The following is an 18,578-nucleotide window of genomic DNA, read 5'->3' as shown; positions in this document are numbered from 1 at the left end:
CTGAGATTGGATAATTTATAAACAAAAGAGGTTTAATTGACTCACAGTTCTGCATGGCTTGGGAGGCCTCAGGAAACTTACAATTGTGGTGGAAGGCAAAAGGGAAGCAAGGCACATCTTACATGGTGGCAGGCGAAAGAGAAGAGCAAAGTGGGAACTACCAAACACTTTAAAAACCATCAGCTCTAATAAGAACTCACTCAGTAACTCAAGAACAGCATGGAGGAAACCATCCCCATGATCCAATTGCCTCCCATCAGGTCCCTCCCTCCACACCTGGGGATTACAATTCGAGAAGAGATTTGAGTGAGGACACAGAGCCAAAGCATATCACTCCTTCTCTTATCTAGACTCTGGGAATTCTTTAACAATGACTCTTCACTTAAATGATACTAGAACTTATATTCAGCCATTAGGGGTTTTTTCTGTTCCTCAGGATGTTTAATTTTAAGAGTTAATTTAGCTTTGGGTGCTACTGGGTGGCTAGAAAGGAAGGGAGGCAGATCAGGAGGAGTTATAGGAACAGAAGGAAATGTAGAAGCATAGGATGGATAAGAACAGTAAAGGTCATTTGCTTCAAATCAAGATTTGGGGTATCTTGAAGAGAGCTAGTTTTAATTTTTTCAAATTTTTATTTTCAAATTTTCAAAATTTTATTTTCTCTTGGCCAAGGAATCTCTTAATAAAGCAATTTTGCCATCTGGATTTCTTTGGCATACTTCCTCATGTCAATAAAACCATGCAGACCATTGGTACTGTTTTTTTGTGTTCTATGATACCCTTCAAATGAATAATTTTGTTCATATCTAAGCTCACCAACATGACTACTATAAATTCTATATTGTGATATTATGTTACTTAGAAAGATAAGAAGAAGAATTTGAGATGTGGCACAAATACATGTGAGAAGGAGGAGTCCAGCAAAGGGTAGGTAGGGACATAGATTTGGACAGAGACTAAGCTATGGGGGTCTGGGAACAGTCTGCTCGTGCACTTTGTGAATTGGATCTCTAGCCTAATAGTTGTGCCATCTCCAGCTGCAAACTCAACTTATTTGTAGTTCCCAGTGGATGAAAAGACTTAGAGAGGAAATATCTCTCAAGGTCAGAATCTCAGGGACAACTCAGGACAGAGGAAAGGTCTCATGATGTTTTGATAATTGACCCAGGACAGAGTTTGTCCAAAAGACACTAGTCTGAGAAGAAACCTTTGGAAAATCTCCATTTCCAGAATAGCTCAGTGATATTATCATGGGCCTATCATTGGGAAGTTCTCTTCCCAATGAACTTCCTTTCACAGATGCACAACAACAATAAAAAATAAGGACAGTTAGAATTAAATAGTAATATCATTAGTAATCATCAGGTTTTCACTAAGGATAAAAGTTTTGTAAATCTTATCAGATAATAAAATAATTCCTAAAAAAGAATTTTGTATTGTAGGAGTCAAAATAAACTCATTGTGTGGGGAGGTTAATACAATACAATACAATACAATACAATAAATTGAAGCTCAAACCTAAAGTAGACTTACCTCACTACTATTGTCATGGAGATATCTGAGGAAGAGTTCCAAGAGGCCTTTGAGGAACACTCTGTTCTTTGTGGAGAGCCTTAAGCCACTGCAGTGAGCAGTTCTTGGTCATATACTGGTGGAAACTCCAAGACTGCTGAATGCTAGCTTCCTGAAAATACCATCAAAATACCCTGCTGATAAAACAAAGCCAAGCTTATTGTTTATTGCAGTACGAGCGATCACTACCTTAACAGTCTTAGTGACATCTCTGAGAAGGAAGAGTAATAGTAGTATATTTATGAAGTTTTGAGAATTTGAGTTAAAATTCACCTTATAATGCTTAAGATTAGGCAGAATCCGTGATATGATAGTTTGGAATGTGAGGGTTTCAAATCAAATCTTAAAGAGTAAACTGTCATTTGAGGAGCTTAATTAAGCTATTGATTATCTTGAGAAATGGGTATTTACTCTAATAATGGTGAGCTGGGTAGCCTAGTGGTTACATAAATAAAATTTTGGGAAGTTCCTGAAACAAGAAATGGTTATTGCAATTTTAATCTTTCTTGGCAAGAACTTCCTACAATAGTAAATGTATGTTAATGCAGACAGTTGAATAGTAACATCATGTTGTAGACAGTAAGTTGTGGAGATGGTTTCAGTTGTCAATACTTCCCCCCAACATACACACATTTTATTTCCTGTTGAAACTTTGGAAATTTAGGTTCAGGAGCCATATGAAATGTTGCATCAGTTTGCAAAGTTCTTTCTGTTTGCGGTGACACTTTTTCGCTTAGTTGACTTAGAATTTGCTTTATTCTGTTGTCAGTTGGGATTTATTTTGTAAAATGAAATTAAAATGCCAACAGAGAATTTAAAGTGCATAATGGCCTCTAAAAACGAGAACATTTAGCCACAATCAACATAACTTTTTCCATTTTAAGTCATGGTCAAAATTGGAAAGAAAAATTTACAAGTATGATTTCTTTTTTTTCCTCCCAGCAGGCATTATTAAATATAGAACGCTTAAAATTTCAGAAACAGTCTATGTTAACATGATTTAAATAAAATCTTCTGTTAAGATCATTTAAAAAAATAGAAATCTGGGGTAATCTTAGTGCTATATTTTCATTGTACACTTTTAAAAAATATTCTTTTGCCACATTCAAAATCAGTTAAAAAATTGCAGAGCATACTTATTTTTTGCTTCCAGATGATTTGTTGAAAATAACATCTTTTGATTTTAAAAGCAAAGAAATTCTTATTATAACATTTTAGAAAATTTAGAAAAGTACAAATAAGAAAGGAAAATTTGTACAAATTACTACTTTCTAGAGACAGTCACTGTATTCATTTTCTAGGCTGTGTGATAAATCAACACAAACTTAGCAGCTTAAAACAACAGCACACGTTGATTATTTCACAGTTTCTGTAGGTCAGAATTCCTGGGACGGTGTAACTGAATAATTCTGTGCTTCTAGATCTCACCAGGCTGCAGTCAAAGTGTTGACTGTGTTGTGTTCTTATCTGGAGGCTTGTCTAGGAAAAAATATGCTTCCAAACTCATTCAGGTTGTTGGCAGAAATCATTTCTCTGCAGCTGTGTGACTGAGGGCTCTGTTTTTTTATTGACCACGGGCGCGAGGGCCAGTTTCTGGCCACACGACAGCTTGAATTTTCAAGCCAGTATGATAATCTCTCTCTCCAGTCTGCATCCATCACCTTGCCATATTCTATTGGTTAGAAGCAAGTCATCAGTTCTGTCTTCACTCAAGGGTAGGGGATTATACAAGGGCCTGACTCGTTGAAGGTCAGTTTCTGGTGTTCACCACAGCCACTTTATTTTTATTTTTCATGGAGAGGTCTACCCTTCCATGGTTTTTCCGTGATTGCATAAATACAGTATATTATAAATATAGTATAATTTTTTTATTTTGTCAACATTCTTTAGAAATGTGTTTTTAAATTTAATATATGTATATGTAGTATATATATAGCACATGCATATATACTGTAATTATAATAGTGCTATAATTTGTAATAAAATGTGTACTAATTTATAGTAGTAAAATTTATAATAGAAAAACTGCATCAAATCTGAATGCCCAATAAGAGGAGATTCTTATATAACTTTTATTTTTAAATTTCCTCTTACTGTAGATTAAGATTATTAGTAGTTTTTAACTATTATACATAATTCTTCATAAAAATTTGCATATAAATCTTTGTGTATTTTTTTTTAAAAAGCCTTTAGGATAAAAACCTGTAGTAACAAAATTACTAGGTCAAATGGCAAGACGTCATAAAGGATTTGAACTTATAGTCCCAAATTAACTACTGGAATGGCGGTACCAATTTAAATTCCTCCCACTCTTCAACATTTTATCAGTTGGATTAGAGGAGAAATAGTATCTAGTTTTAATTTTTCTTTCTTTCCCTATAAATGAGCAAGACATTTTCCATATGATTTAGTCCTTATTTATATTTATTTTTTAAAGAATACTGTTCATTTGCTAATCTTTCTCCTGGTATGTAGTAATTTTTTAATGAAGAAAATAAGAGATATGAGAAGCATTTAAGTTTTGTGTGTTGCAAGTGACAAATCCTTCGAAATAAGCGTGAAAATATATAGATAATATCAGTGAATACTAACACCATATAACATTGCCCACTGAAACACTAAAAAGTACAAAAGTTCACAACATATTGTAAGGGAAATTCATCAAGAATCTGCTCTGTTATCTTGGAGGTACCAGACATACCATATGCTGTGTCTAGGAGTTGCTATGGTAACTACTTTTAAAATTTAAGAACAGAGTAAATTGTTGCCTAAAATCTCCATAACTTAGTGAGTCAATTAAGATCTTGTCAGAGCACTGCATTCCTTTCACTACCTGGTAATGCTTTATTTCTTGCAGTTCTAGAGCATGTAATGTCTCTGGGTCAGAGAAGAATGTGTTTATTTCTAGCTATTTAAGATCCTGGAGAAGATGCTGTTCATTTAGTATTTTTTATGATTAGTTAAATGGATCGTTGTTAAGGGAGATCTCAAGAAATAGCCACACGGAAGATGGGTAGATTTGAGCATGAAAGTGTGAAGTTGAGAGAAATTTTTAGAGCCCTGACCTCATATAAAGACATGGAAGTAGAGAGACGTGGCCACAATCTTTCGGAGTTAGAAGGACTGGGATGAGAAGCTACATTTCTTGCCCCCCATTGTATCACCGCACTGTAGTATTTTCACAGTTTTGTCCCTTTTTAGAAAATTAAGTTACATTTTTATCAAGGTGATACATTAACCCATCAATGCCCCCAAAGTGAACTCAAAGTTTTATAATAAAATGATCAGTTTCTGACCCTTCCTCACCTCCTGCCAACCTTAATTTATCAAATTTTGACATTTACCATTTTATCATAATGGTAGTGTAACCACACAATGGGTTCTCCTTGCCTGCCGCCTAGACTGACAGGGGAATTGCAATACAGAAAGAGTTTAATTCACGCAAGCTGGCAGTACGGGAGACTGGAGTTTTATTATTACTCAAATCAGTCTTCCTGAAAACTTGGGATGGGGGATTTTAAGGATAAGTTGGTGGGTAGGGGCCAGTGAGATGGGAGTGGTGCTTGGTTGGATCAGAGATGAAATCATAGGGAGTCAAAGCTCTCCTCTTGCGTTGAGTTGGTTCCTGGGTGGGGACTGTAAGACCAGATGAGCCAGTTTATTGATCTGGGTGGTGCCAGCTGATCCATCAAGTGCAGGGGCTGCAAAATAGCTCAATCACTGATCTTAGACTTTACAATAGTGATGTTATCCCCCAGGAACATTTTGGGACGTCAGAGTCTTGCAGCCTTCAGCTGTGTGACTTCTAAGCCATAATTTCTAATCTTGTGGTTCATTTGTTAATTCTACAAAGGCAGTCTAGTCCCCAGGAAGGAAGGGGATTTGTTTTGGGAAAGGGTTGTTAATCGTTTTTGTTTCAAGGTTAAACTATAAGCTAAGTTCCTCCCCAAATTAGTTCGGCCTATGCCCAGGAATGAACAAAGGCAGCTTAGAGGTTAGAAGCAGGATAAAGTTGGTCAGGTCAGGTCTCTTTCCCTGTAATAATTTCCTCAGTTACAATTATGCAACAGTGATTTCAGTAATAGAGGTTTTAACTATTTTATACTCTCCTCTGCCTTCTTCTCTCTCATATTCTGAAAAAAATATATATATTAGTGTTTAATTCAATAATCAAATTTGTGAAATCATGACCTTGTAAAATATTATTGACTGCAGAAGCAAGTAGATTCCTTTCTCATGTAACTTTTTGTTTTCCTTGGAATTAATACTTGTCTCCTTTAATTTTCTAATTTCTATGTCCTCTTCACTATATTTTTTGGTCATATACTATCATTTTTTAAAAAAAATAGTCAAACACAATTTTAAGCACTACGACATTTAAAGCTCTTACCCTGAGACATTCCTTCTGAAGCCATTGTTCTTCCTCCTGCTTCCAGTTGGACTAGTTGCTTTCCAGGCTGCTACGTAGCTGTCAATCTGGATTTCCCTTCATTGTCCTCATGTGTTGAAGTCCCTGCTTTTTGAAATCCATCTCTTGCTCTTTCTCCCTCATGTTGTGAAGAAGATCCTCTAGTAGCTTCCTAGAAAACAGCACATGAGAGACCAAAAAAATCTGTAACTTCCTCCATATTTGAATGGATTTAATCTTACATTTGACTGATAGTTTGAATAAGTATACAATTATAAGTTAAAAATAATTTTCCCTCAGAATTTTGAAGGCCTTGCTGCACTATTTCCTAGCATTCATATGCTACTGAAGAGCATTCTCTTCACCCCGGTGTTCTGAAATTTCACGATGATACCTTAGTGTGGCTCTTCTTCATTCATTATGGGGACCCTCTTCTCTAGATATTTATGTTTTTCAGTTCTGAGAACATTTCTTGTGTGATATCTTTGAGAATTTCCTCCCTTTGGTTTTCTTTGCTCCCCCTGTAATACTTTATTGAAGATTTACCCAAACTGATTTTCCTACCCTACGATTAAAAATTAAAAATTTGGCTTAATTCCTAAGAAATCCTTCTCTGAATATTCTCTGACTTCCCTCTTTTCATACCCTTCTATTTTTCTATTCTTATTTCATGAATAGACAACCTTCTTTTATTTTTAAAAGATAATCATTGTAAGTTTTTAAAGGAGTTCTTTTTCTTTGGCTATATGTTATGTGCATTGTCTCTCTTTGCCTCAAATTATTTTTTTATCATTAGAAACTTCAAGTATACTTCTTAAAGATAGACATACAATTATGAGATTTAAGTTAATCTATTCTACCTTATTTAATATTATGACAGACAAATTCTAAGCTATTGAAATACATTCAAGAAACTTCTTTATAAAGTTACTAAATGGCAGTGATTCTGCATTTTGCTTTTTTATTTCCCACAATACATATATGCAAATAAAACTTTTTGAGTGCTTATAGATGGTAGAAAAACTATTGTATCAGAAATTGCTTAGTCAATTTTCTAGTAACTTGTAAACGGTACTCTCCATGTATCATCTAGTTTTTTTTAATCTTTCTTCTCTAGGTCTCTTACTAAAGCTTCCTGTTCAAAGTCTGGCTGAGAATTTTTGCTGCTTCTTTCCCTACCTCCTCGTTTCTGAAGGTAATTCCCTGGTCAGTCTCTGTTTCTAATAAATTATATATATAATATCTAATGAAAAGGTCAAGGCAAGCCAGGTAACAAATCTTCATATAATTGAATATGAAAAGGAATATTTTTTATAGGAGTCACTGTAATAAAACATTGCAGGGTACTTTTAAATATAGAAATACGTGTCTTCAGTAAGTCTCGGGAATGAACAGATTGATTGTGGCTTTTATCACACAAAACAGGGGAAAACTTATAGTGCAAATTTTATTTTTTTACTTTTGGGTCAGTGAAATTCTAATAAAAAACCAAAATATTGTAAAATAATATGTTCCTACACTGGTAATCAAAGAAAGAATAGTTTATAGTAGTGGCCATCACTTCTGATTTGTTTTTCTAGCACTTGAAATTAACAGTTTGAATCTTATCTTTAAGACGATTAAATTTAACAACAAATATTTTGAAACTGGTTATTTAGTCCTTTGATTGTTATTTTAAAACTTTCGAGAGGCCAGGCGCAGTGGCTCACGCCTGTAATCCTAGTACTTTGGGAGGCTGAGGCAGACAGATCACGAGGTCAGGAGATTGAGACCATCCTGGCTAAGACGGTGAAACCCAGTCTCTACTAAAAATACAAAAAATTAGCCGGGCGTGGCGGGGGGCGCCTGTAGTCCCAGCTACTGGGGAGGCTGAGGCAGGAGAATGGCGTGAACCTGGGAGGTGGAGCTGGCAGTGAGCCAAGATTGTGCTACTGCACTCCAGCCTGGGTGACAGTGCAAGACTCCGTCTCAAAAAACAAACAAACAAACAAACAAAAAGCCGAGGCCGGGTGCGGTGGCTCACACCTGTAATCCCAGCACTTTGAGAGGCTGAGGCGGGCGGATCACGAGGTCAGGAGATCGAGACCATCCTGGCAAACACGGTGAAACCCCGTCTCTACTAAAAATACAAAAAAAATAAAAAATAAAAAATAAAAAAATATTAACCGGGCGTGGTGGCGGGCGCCTGTAGTCCCAGCTTCTCGGGAGGCTGAGGCAGGAGAATGGCGTGAACCCAGGAGGCGGCGGAGCTTGCAGTGAGCCGAGACCGTGCCACTGCACTACAGCCTGGACGACAGAGCGAGACTCCGTCTCAAAAAAAAGAAAAGAAAAAGAAAGCAGAGACCCATTTCCCTTTTCTGTCATTAGTTGTTTTTGTATGTTTACAATTGACTCCTTTGTAAATGTGTGATGTTAAGGGTTTGGCTTTATTTTGAACTCTATGTAAAAATGGAACTGCATTAGTCTTTACTGCTTTTTTTTTTTTTTTTTTTGTAATGATCAATGCAAAAGATGCACCTTTCCCAATTGTAGCTGATCTCTGTTGTTCACTGCTTCTCACCTTTCCTAGGAGGTACCTTTCTGGCTTCTCTGTTGAACATTTCCTAAATAAAGGGTGGATGAAGAGCAATAGAGGAGGGAAATACAGAAAATTATAAGGCTGAAATAGAAACTGGCCACAGCAGAGATTAAACGTAGGTAAGCATGTATTCAGTGTATGCCCATATACTCAGGTACACTGTGGCCCTTCCGGATCTTGGAAAATCTTGAGCAGAGCATATTTATAACAGGATCTAAGTATATTTGCTTTTCTAAGCAAGTAATCTTAGGCTATGGACTATTCATAGTGTAGTTAGTTGGGTTATTTTAAGCAAATGTTTTCACCTTCTCCATGCACTCTGCACTTGTCATTTGTCAAATGGGAGTAATGTCTACCTTAGCACACTGTTTTGAAGATCACAATTAGCTAATGGATTTGAAAGTACTGTAGCAAGTTAAAAATGTTCTACAAAGGCAAGGCATTTAACATATTCTTCAAAGGCTCTGTGCTGTTCTAATGCATGGAAGGGGAGTTTCTTGGGCACCCTGCAAGGCCAAGATCAGTGGCAGTTTCCCAGGGATCACTGGGTGTGGTTGGCTAGGTAATGTGAAATTGCATATGCCTTCACCCAGGACCTGGGACCCCTAAGGCTATAGGCAAGTATATTATTTCTTTGTCTTGTTTTTTCTTGATTTCAGAGATGTACTGATATGGTTCTCAAAATGTGGGGAAAAGAGGATACTGTATGATTAAGTGTAAGAATCATCCTTCATTCCTGAACCCACCACTTACTATTCCTCTTCCCTAGTACCATCTTCTTTTGAAATGGTATTTCTTCTATATGATCAAACCTATGAAAATGCTTTTAGTCTAGGATGGAATGCCTGGGTTCAACAATCACAGAAAAGCATTGTGTTAAGATCTTTCTGCAGCAAGTTATAAAAACAAAACAAAACAAAAACCCTAAACAAACAAACAAACAAAAATCTTTGATTCATTGTATGATCAGCAGCTCACAAAAATCATTGAGGACCCAGGTCCCTTTTTCTTCCTGCTTTGCTGTCCTCAAACATGGTTTCTTACAAAGGCTGATGTCAAAGAAAACCACAGGTGGGCAGTTAAGTAGTTAAAGAAGTAAAGGCAGATTTTACTCAGAAATTATTATAATAGGGGAAAGAGACCTCAGAATAGAAATGGGCTCAATTCTGAATTCAATAAGGAAAGATGGGGATTATAGCTAAGGAACAGGGCTGGGGTGGATGGAAAATTATTTAGAGAAGAGGCCAATTCTTTGCTAAACTGACCTAATAGGATTCTTGCTGAAGGCAGGCCAGGGTGTTCAGATATTACCTGAGGGAAGGTGGGTGATGAATAATTTGGTTGGATATTGAGGATGATCAGATATTGGGGGTTGGGGGAGGATTCTGGCTAAACTGACTTCTCAGGATTCCTGCTAAAACTGGACTCTCCAAGGACAGAGACAGAAGCCCAAGGTTGTACCTAGTAGAGGGTTCAAAGGAGCCTGACTAAAGTTTGGTCAAGGAGAGAATCTTTGTCACTGGCTTCATTTTTACAAGATATGTAGTGTATATAGCTGCAATAGTTCCAAGTTTCCTATCCAGACCCGATAACTTCCAGGGGAAAGTGAAAGCGTCTCTTTCTTGAAACTATTTTTTTTTAAAGGAAAAACGGCTTTTCCAGAAGCTCCCACTTGACTTCTCTCATATTTAATGACTGTACTGAGTGATGTGCCAATTTTAAACCAGTAATTGAAATGAGAAATGGGTTACCATGATTAACTTAGACATATCATCTTGCTAAGTCAATCACAATGAGCACCACTAGAAGGATACTTTTTGTTTAACTTTGAATTGCATATCTTATAACTTTTCTGTACTGGATTCAAAATTCTCTTTTGATTGCTAGATCTAGTAAAACTCTACAATTACACTCACAATGATAATGTGCCTTCAGATGTAACACAATAGGCAATTGGTTGTCCCTATACCCCTCATTCACAAATTGGGTGGGCTAAATTCTTGTCTTTTGAGCATGGACGAACGTAAGGTGTGAGAAAGAACAATACTGGGTGGAGATATCCAGGCAACTCTTGGAAATTGGAGGCAAAAACAGACCCCTACATTCTCAGTATTCTTTCTACTTAATCTCTTTAGATCAGGTTGATAAACTGTATACCAACCAATCAGGTATTCCTGGAATCACTGCCACTCTTTTGTCATTCTAGCTAGCTACAGGGCTCCAAATTATCTCCACTTAAATTTAAGGTAGAGTAGAAAACCACAACAATTTGATGACAAAATACAGCTAGAACCAAGCGGGCTTGGAATGCAGAGCCAGACTCGTGGGAATTTCTGTTTGGCTTGGTAGGCAGTAGCCACTTCTGGTCTATTTATTTATTTCACAATAATGCATGTGTATTTTACATGATTATATTTTCAGATTTTATTTATTGAGTCTTATTAGAATTTTACTGCATTTGTTCTCTGGTCTTCGTACAGGCAGTATGGCACAGTGGGGGAAACCATGCTGAAGCATAGTTTCCCTAACTTGAGGATATTACTGATTTCTCCCATTTGTCTCAGAAATTCTGAACCAGGTGAGAGAAGAGGAGGTAGTAGGATAGAAGAAAGAGAACAAATAGCAAGACAGAAATGCATAGAAGTTAAGGGGCATTGTTCTGGGGAGATTTTCACCAAGAGAAAAAGACTTTCTTTTAAATATTCTTTCCAAATAATCACAGTTAGTAATAAAGAAACCATAACTGACCATGGCTAAAATACTGAGAGTAAGAAAACTTTTACCAAGTGATGAAATACAGTTTATGTATTGTATTAGTCAGAACCAATAAGACATATATAGACATATAGGAAGAGATTTACTATGAGGGATTGGCTCACACAATTATGGAGGCTAAGTCCTACAATCTGTTGTCTGGAAGCTGGAGAACCAGAAAAGCTGGTGGTGTCATTCTAACTCCAAACTAAAGGCCTAAGAACCAGAAGAATCAATGGTATACATCTCAGTCTTCATGTAAAGGCCTGAGAACCAGGAGGGCCAATGTCTGAGGGCAGGAGAAAGTGGGTGTTCCGCTCAAGAAGAGAGGTCAAATTCACTCTTCCTCTGCCTTTTTATTCTATTCAGGTCCTTCCTGGGTTAGCTGATGCTCACCTACATTGATGAGGACAATCTTCGTTTAGTTTGCTGATTCAAATTCTCATCTCTTCTGGAAACACCTTCACAGACTCACCAGAAATAATGTTTTACCAGCCATCTGGGCATCTGTTAGCCCAGTCAAGTTGACACTTAAAATTAACCATCACAGGTATGATATGAATAAACTAGCTGGCCTAAGCAATTAAATAGAAAAGTAACTGAGTAACAATGGCATTAACTAACGTGCCGTCATGGGTTGACATAACAAAATGTTCTTAATTTTCTTCATACTTGTTTTCAACCTTAGCGAAATATGTGGTTTTTACACTGCTGCAGAACAAATAGAACAGAACTTATGGTACATAATTTATGTAAGTGATTTTATGTGTGTTTTTAAAAGAGTTTTAAAATAATTCTTTAAAAATAGTCCCATTGAGACATAATTTACATACCATGAAATCCACCCATTGTAAGTGTACAATTCAATGATTTTTTAGCAACTTTATAGAGTTTTGGGTAAATTTCACTGTGATTCAATTTTAGAACATTTTTCTCACCCCAAAAAGTTTTCTTATGCTCATTTACAGTCAGTAACCACCCCCCCACTGAGCTCTAGGCAGCCATTTATCTGCTCTCAGTCTCTATAAATTTGCCTTTCCTGGAAATTTCATATAAATGGAGCTGTACAATATGTAGTTTTTTTATTTTTGCCTTCTTTCACTTACCATACTGTTTTAGGGGTTCAATCAAGTTGTAGTGTGTATCAAAAGCTCATTCCTTTTCATTGTGCAATAGCATTTCATTGTATGGATATGCTTATCACATTGGTTTTTTCCATTCATGTCAATGGACATTTGTATTGCTTCCAATTTTTGGCTACTATAAATAATGCTATGGACATTTCTATACAAGTTTTGTGTCAATGTATGTTATCATTTCTTTTGGGTACATATCTAGGAGTAGCATTGCTAGGTCATATGATAGCTCTAGGTTTAACTTTTTAAAAACTGCCAAATTATTTTTCAAATGGCTGTGACATTTCACATTCTTTCCAGCAATGTATGAGGGTTCCAATTTCTTCATATTATCACCAATATCTAGTATTGTCACTCTTTTTGATTGGTCATTTTAATGTGTGGATATGGCATTTTGCTGTGATTTGTATTTCCCTAATGACTAACAACATTGATAATGTTGTCATTTGCCTATTATTCATTGTTTTCAGACATATGATTGGCATACATTTTCTCCTAGTCTGTAATTTGTCATTTTATATTTTTATTGGTAACTTTTGAGAGTAAAAGATTTTAATTTTGCTGAAGCCCAATTTGTCATTTTTTTTTTTCTTTTCTGATCATGCTTTTAGTGTCATATCTAAGCATTTTCCCCTTTAATCCAGGAGTTTCTCCTATGGTTTCTTTTAGAAGTTTTATAACTTTTGCACTTACAATTAGGTCTTATAACTTTTGTACTTACAATGAGGTTTCCAATCTGTTTCAAGGTAATTTTTGTGTAAGGTGAGGGTCTAAATTCATTTTTGTGGTATTTATTTGCCCTAGTAACATCTTTTGAAAAAAATCATAGTACTCATAATGACTCAATTGACCATAAATGTCAGGATTTATTTCTAGACTCTGAATTCTTTTCCACTGTTTTATATGTCTGCCTTTATACCTATCACACTGTTGTCATTATTGTAGTTTTATATCAAGTTTTGAAGTTGAGTAGTATACATTCTCTAAATTTGTTCTTTTTAAAAATTATTTTGGCTATTCCAGGCCCTTTGAATTTGTATATGAATTTTAGGATCAGCTTGTCAATTTCTACAAAAATGACTGCTGGGATCTTGACAAGGATTGCATTGAATCCACAGGACAATTTGGGATATATTGCTATATTAACAATATTGAGGCTTCCAGTTTATGAACATGGAATGTAACTTTATTTATTTAGATCTTTAATTTCGTTCAGTCTGTTTTACAATTTTCAGAGTGTAAGTTTTCCACTTCTTCTGTTAAACTTATTCCTAAATATTTTATTTTTATTGATTTTATTGGGAATGAAATAATTTCTTAATTTTACTTTTGGTGTTTGTTGCTATTACATAGAACTAAAATAGTTAATTTTTGCATATTGATCTCGTATCCTGTGGCCTTTTAAATATATTAGTTTTAGTAGACATTTATGTGGCCAAAAAACATATGAAAAAAGCTCAACATAACTGATCATTAGAGAAACGTGGCTCAAAACCACAATGAGATACCATCTCACACCAGTCAGAATGATAATTATTAAAAAGTCAAGAAACAGCAAATGCTGGCAAGGCTGTAGAGAAATAGGAATGCTTTTACCCTATTGGTGGGAACATAAATTAGTTCAACCACTGTGGAAGACAGTGTGGTGATTCCTTGAAGTGCTAGAACCAGAAATATCATTTGACCCAGCAATCCCATTACTGGGTATATACTCAAAGGAATAGAAATCATTCTGCTATAAATATACATGTATGTGTATGTTCATTGCAGCACTATTCACAAGATCAAAGACATGGAATTAATCAAAATGCTCATCAATGATAAAGTGGATAGAGAAAATGTGGTACGTATACATCATGGAATACTATGCAGACATAAAAAGGAATGAGATCATGTCCTTTGCAGGGACATGGATACAGCTGGAAGCCATTATCCTCAGCAAACTAACGCAGGAACAGAAAACCAAACACTGCATGTTCTCACTTGTAAGTGGGTGCTGAAAAATGAGAACACATGGATACAGGGAGGGGAACAACACACACTGGGGCCTGTTGGGGATGTGGGGTAGGGAGAGGGAGAGCATCAGGAAAAACAGCTAATGCTTACCAAGCTTAATACCTAGGTAATGGGTTGAGAGGTGCAGCAAACCACCATGGCACACATTTACCTATGTAACAAACCTGCACAGGTATCTCGGAATGTAAAATAAAATAAAAAAATAAAAAATAAGAAAATAGATCCCTCAGGATCATATCATTCGTGCATAAAAACACTTTTACTTCTTTCTTTTCAATTTGTGTTTTTTTTCTTTCTTTTCAAAATCAAATCTCTATTCTTTACTCACTTTTTCTTGCCTGACTGCACTGGCTAGAACCTACTGTATCATGTTGCATAAGAGTGGGAAGAGTGGCTATCTCATCTATTTCCTGATCTTGGGGGAAAAGCATTCAGTTTTTACCATTAAGTGTGATGTTGTAGGTTTCTCATAGATGTCTTTTTTTGTCAAGATAAGGAAGTTCCCTTCTATTTCTAACTTGTTGAGTGTTTTACATTCAGATGTCATAATGAGGAGTTTGGCTTTTATTTGACAATAAAGAGTCAAATGTTTCTATCAAGGAAGTGGCATGATCAGAGTTATTCTTTAGAAAAGTAACTCTTAGAGTGGCGTGGGAAAGAAGAGACTGGAGACAGGAAGGCCAGATAAAAGTCATCTGCAATAATCTAGGTTCTCAAATTTTAGTGCATATCAGAGTTATCGGAGTCTAGTTAAAATATAGATTGCTGGTCTCGCCCCCAGAGTTTCAGACTAAATGGGTATGAGGTGGGGTTTGAGGATTTGTATTTCTTACAAGTTTCCAGGTAATTCTGATGCTGTTAGTTCACTTTGCTGACCACTGGTCCAGGTAGAGAAAAGGAATACTTGAACCAGAATGGTGGCAATAGGATAGAAAGATACCAGAGTGGAAGAGTCCATGTCTCAGGAACTTATAGGATATGGAGAATGAAGTTGGGAGTTCATGATGACATGAATCAGACTTACATAATTGGTGGTCGTGTTAATAGAGGTAGTTGTGGAAGATTACTTGAAGAGGTAGATTGATAATGCATTTATTTATGAAGTAATGCCTACTGGATTTGAGATGCAAGAAAGATACTTAGGTGGAGATTCTCAGCAAACACTTGGAAATGGGACTTCTTATTTATGAGAGGTTGGGGTCAGAAATGGAAGTTTTGAAGCCATCAAGCCATCATCACTCATTTCCACCCACTATATGGAAATATAGCGGGACTGAAAGGCCTGAGCCAAAAGCAGAACTGTGGAGATTCTTACCTTCTCAAAGTGGGATAAGTAGGAAACAAGAGTGGTCAGGAAAGAACAGTGTTTTCAGTGCAAAAAGGAAGAGAAAGGTTCAACAAAGAGCCAAGAGGGTCCAATCCTGCAGAAAAACATGAGTAGCCTCCAGTGTCATTAGATTCTGTGATGAAGAAGTAATTGGTGACCTCTAAGAGAGAAATTTCTGCAAAGTAGGAGGGCAGAGATAAGATTATAAAAGCTTAAGGAGTAAGCAAATGGCTACAAAGTGAAGACCACTAGGGCAACCAAATACGAAGTTGAAACTGTTGGGGCTCAGAAAATGATACCCCAAATTACAGCGCTTTGGCCTGCTGAGTACTTTGAACTAAAGGAGCCTGGAAGGCCTCACAAGCAGCCCCAGAAGCACAGCCTCTCTCTGCCCTTCTTCTGCCCTCCTGCCTCCTGCCCCTCCTTCTCCCCTGAAGTGAGTCATAGAGACCAGAATTCCATTTCCCTAAGGCAGGTCATAGAAACTAGAATCCCTCTCCCCCAAAGCAAGCCATCAAACCTAGACAGGCTACTCTTTCCCTTTTCCATTCTCTCTTGAAGGCCCTCATTCCATAAGGATCCTGGCCCAAATCTGGCAAGAAGAATGCTGCACAGAGAGGCCAAGAAGAATCTCAACAGGCAGGCTTTGCTGGGTCTCCCTGCTCAGTCTGTTACCATTAGATCATACCCTTTTGTCTAATCACATTTCTACACAGGTGTCTATTCTTCATTGAATCTAAGTATAAAAATAAATTATTTTCCCTGGGTTTTTAGGTTTTCATTTCTGAAGCCTCCTGTATCATGTAAAACTTTGATTAAATAAATTTGTTATTTTTTTTCTTGTTAACCTGGTTTTTGTTATAGGAGTGTTGGCTGTGATCATTATGATGGATGAGGAAAGATATCACACTTTTCAGCCCTTACAAAACTAAATGGGAATTCAGAAAACAGTATTTAAAAAAATCTAGGAAAACTCAATGGGGAGTTTCAACATGCCGCTTTTGGACAGAGAGAATGACCTCCATGTTTTTAGAGATTTGAAAAGCTAGTGTCTGGGAGTTTGGTGAAACCAGGAAGGAATTGTGATTAGCAGCAAGATGAGGATCAATGAACATCAAGCAAGAAAAGGAGTGGTGGCTTAGTAAATGGAAACACCACTGAGGCACAGGAAGAAGAGAGATGTGGATAGAAAAATAGAAAAGGGGGAAAGCAAAAGGGACCAAAATGTGTCCATGAGAATGTAAAGGAGAAAAGATTTCTTTTTTTCACGCATTGCTAGGTTCATAACTGAGTCCCTTATAACAAAAGACAGATTAACAAGAGAAAAGCATAACAAATTTATTTAATATAGGTTATAGGTGACATGGAATCTTTAGAAATGGAGGCCCAAAGCAAGAGAGAAAATTGTGTATTTTTATGCTAAGTTTGGTAAAGAAGTTGTGGGGAAATATGATTAGACAAAAGGAGGTATAATCTAATGGTAATAAGCTGGGAGGAACTTAGCCAGAATCTGTTTGCTCAAATTCTTCTCTGTGTCCCTCCCTTTCTTCTGTGTATAGGGCATATGAGGGTCTTATGACCTACTTTTAAATTTTTTTATTTTTAAAAATGGAGATGAGGTGTCATTATGTTGCTGAAACTCCAAAGCTCAAGCAATTTTCTTGCCTCAACTTCCTGAAGTGTTGGAATTACAGGTGTGAGCCACCGCATCTGGCCTTATGACCTACTTTAGAGGAAGGTCAGAGCATTTGTGGTGTACTTCAGACAAGCATAGGGAAAAATCAGAGAGACTTTTTTTTTTTTTTTTTTCCTTTGAGATGGAATCTGGCTCTGTTGCCCAGGCTGGAGTGCAGTGGCGCGATCTCAGCTCACTGCAACCTCTGCCTCCCGGGTTCAAGCGATCCTCGTGCCTCAGGCTCCCAAGTAACTGGGACTACAGACACCCTCCACCACGCCGGGCTGATTTTTTTATTTTTACTAGATACGGTGTTTCACCATGTTGGCCAGGCTGGTCTCGGGCTCCCAACCTCAGGTCATCCTCCCGCCTTGGCCTCAGAGAGACTTTTGCTTCTGCTGTTTCCTCAAATGCCAAGGTGCCGTATTTTGGGAGAGCATATATCCATTAAGGGATATATTTATGAATGTTCTAGCACAGACAACATTATCTTACTTGGTTACTCAATCCTTTAATGACAAAAAGGAATGTTAATGTTGCCTGAATTTACTCTTACATACACCTGTTTCTTTCTTAACACCGAAAATTAATGGCAATCTCTCTCACCTTCAAGTGCAGTCCGTAGAAGTCTAAAGTGTGCAACAAGATACTTATTACTGAGACAGTCTGTCTTTTCCCAGTGCCACAGTATAGTGATGTGATAGGACTTTACAGGTGTCCCTGAAGGGCCCGTGGGTTGGGACTGATGAGAACAGAGAGAAACATTCACATAACCCAATGAAAGAGGAGTCCAAATGCAGTTCCTATACAATTAAACAACACAGAAAAGTACTTTTGTCATCTTTTGTATCCCTTCCCCCTCTTTTAGGTCATTTGAAACAATAGTTAGAATCATATGTGATTCCACACCAGACCTTGTACCTTGTGATTTTAGTTTTTTCGGGCCAGAGGAGAAATTTCTTTAGCTGAACTGCTTGCTCAGTGTACATTAAAGAACTGGTGTTCACAGTATAGCTGATAGCTGGTGGAAATGAAATAATCTGTATTGACACATTTGGAAGTTTCACATCTTTTTCCACTTCACGTGCTAACGTGATAATTGCTAGACTGAT

At 36.9% G+C, this 18,578-nt stretch overlaps 1 long non-coding RNA gene across 1 annotated transcript in view; it reads left to right on the top strand.

Annotated features, from left to right (window-relative positions):
- The window catches only part of LOC140710060 (uncharacterized), a 127,651-nt gene that overhangs the window by 84,562 nt on the left and 24,511 nt on the right, over positions 1-18,578 (top strand). The gene's annotated exons all lie outside the window — the stretch shown is intronic.

This window comes from Chlorocebus sabaeus, chromosome 24 (genome assembly GCF_047675955.1).
Source record: "Chlorocebus sabaeus isolate Y175 chromosome 24, mChlSab1.0.hap1, whole genome shotgun sequence".
Lineage (NCBI taxonomy): Eukaryota > Metazoa > Chordata > Mammalia > Primates > Cercopithecidae > Chlorocebus > Chlorocebus sabaeus.
The sequence above is the reverse complement of the archived record's forward strand: the minus strand, read 5'-3'. Positions and strand labels throughout refer to the sequence as shown.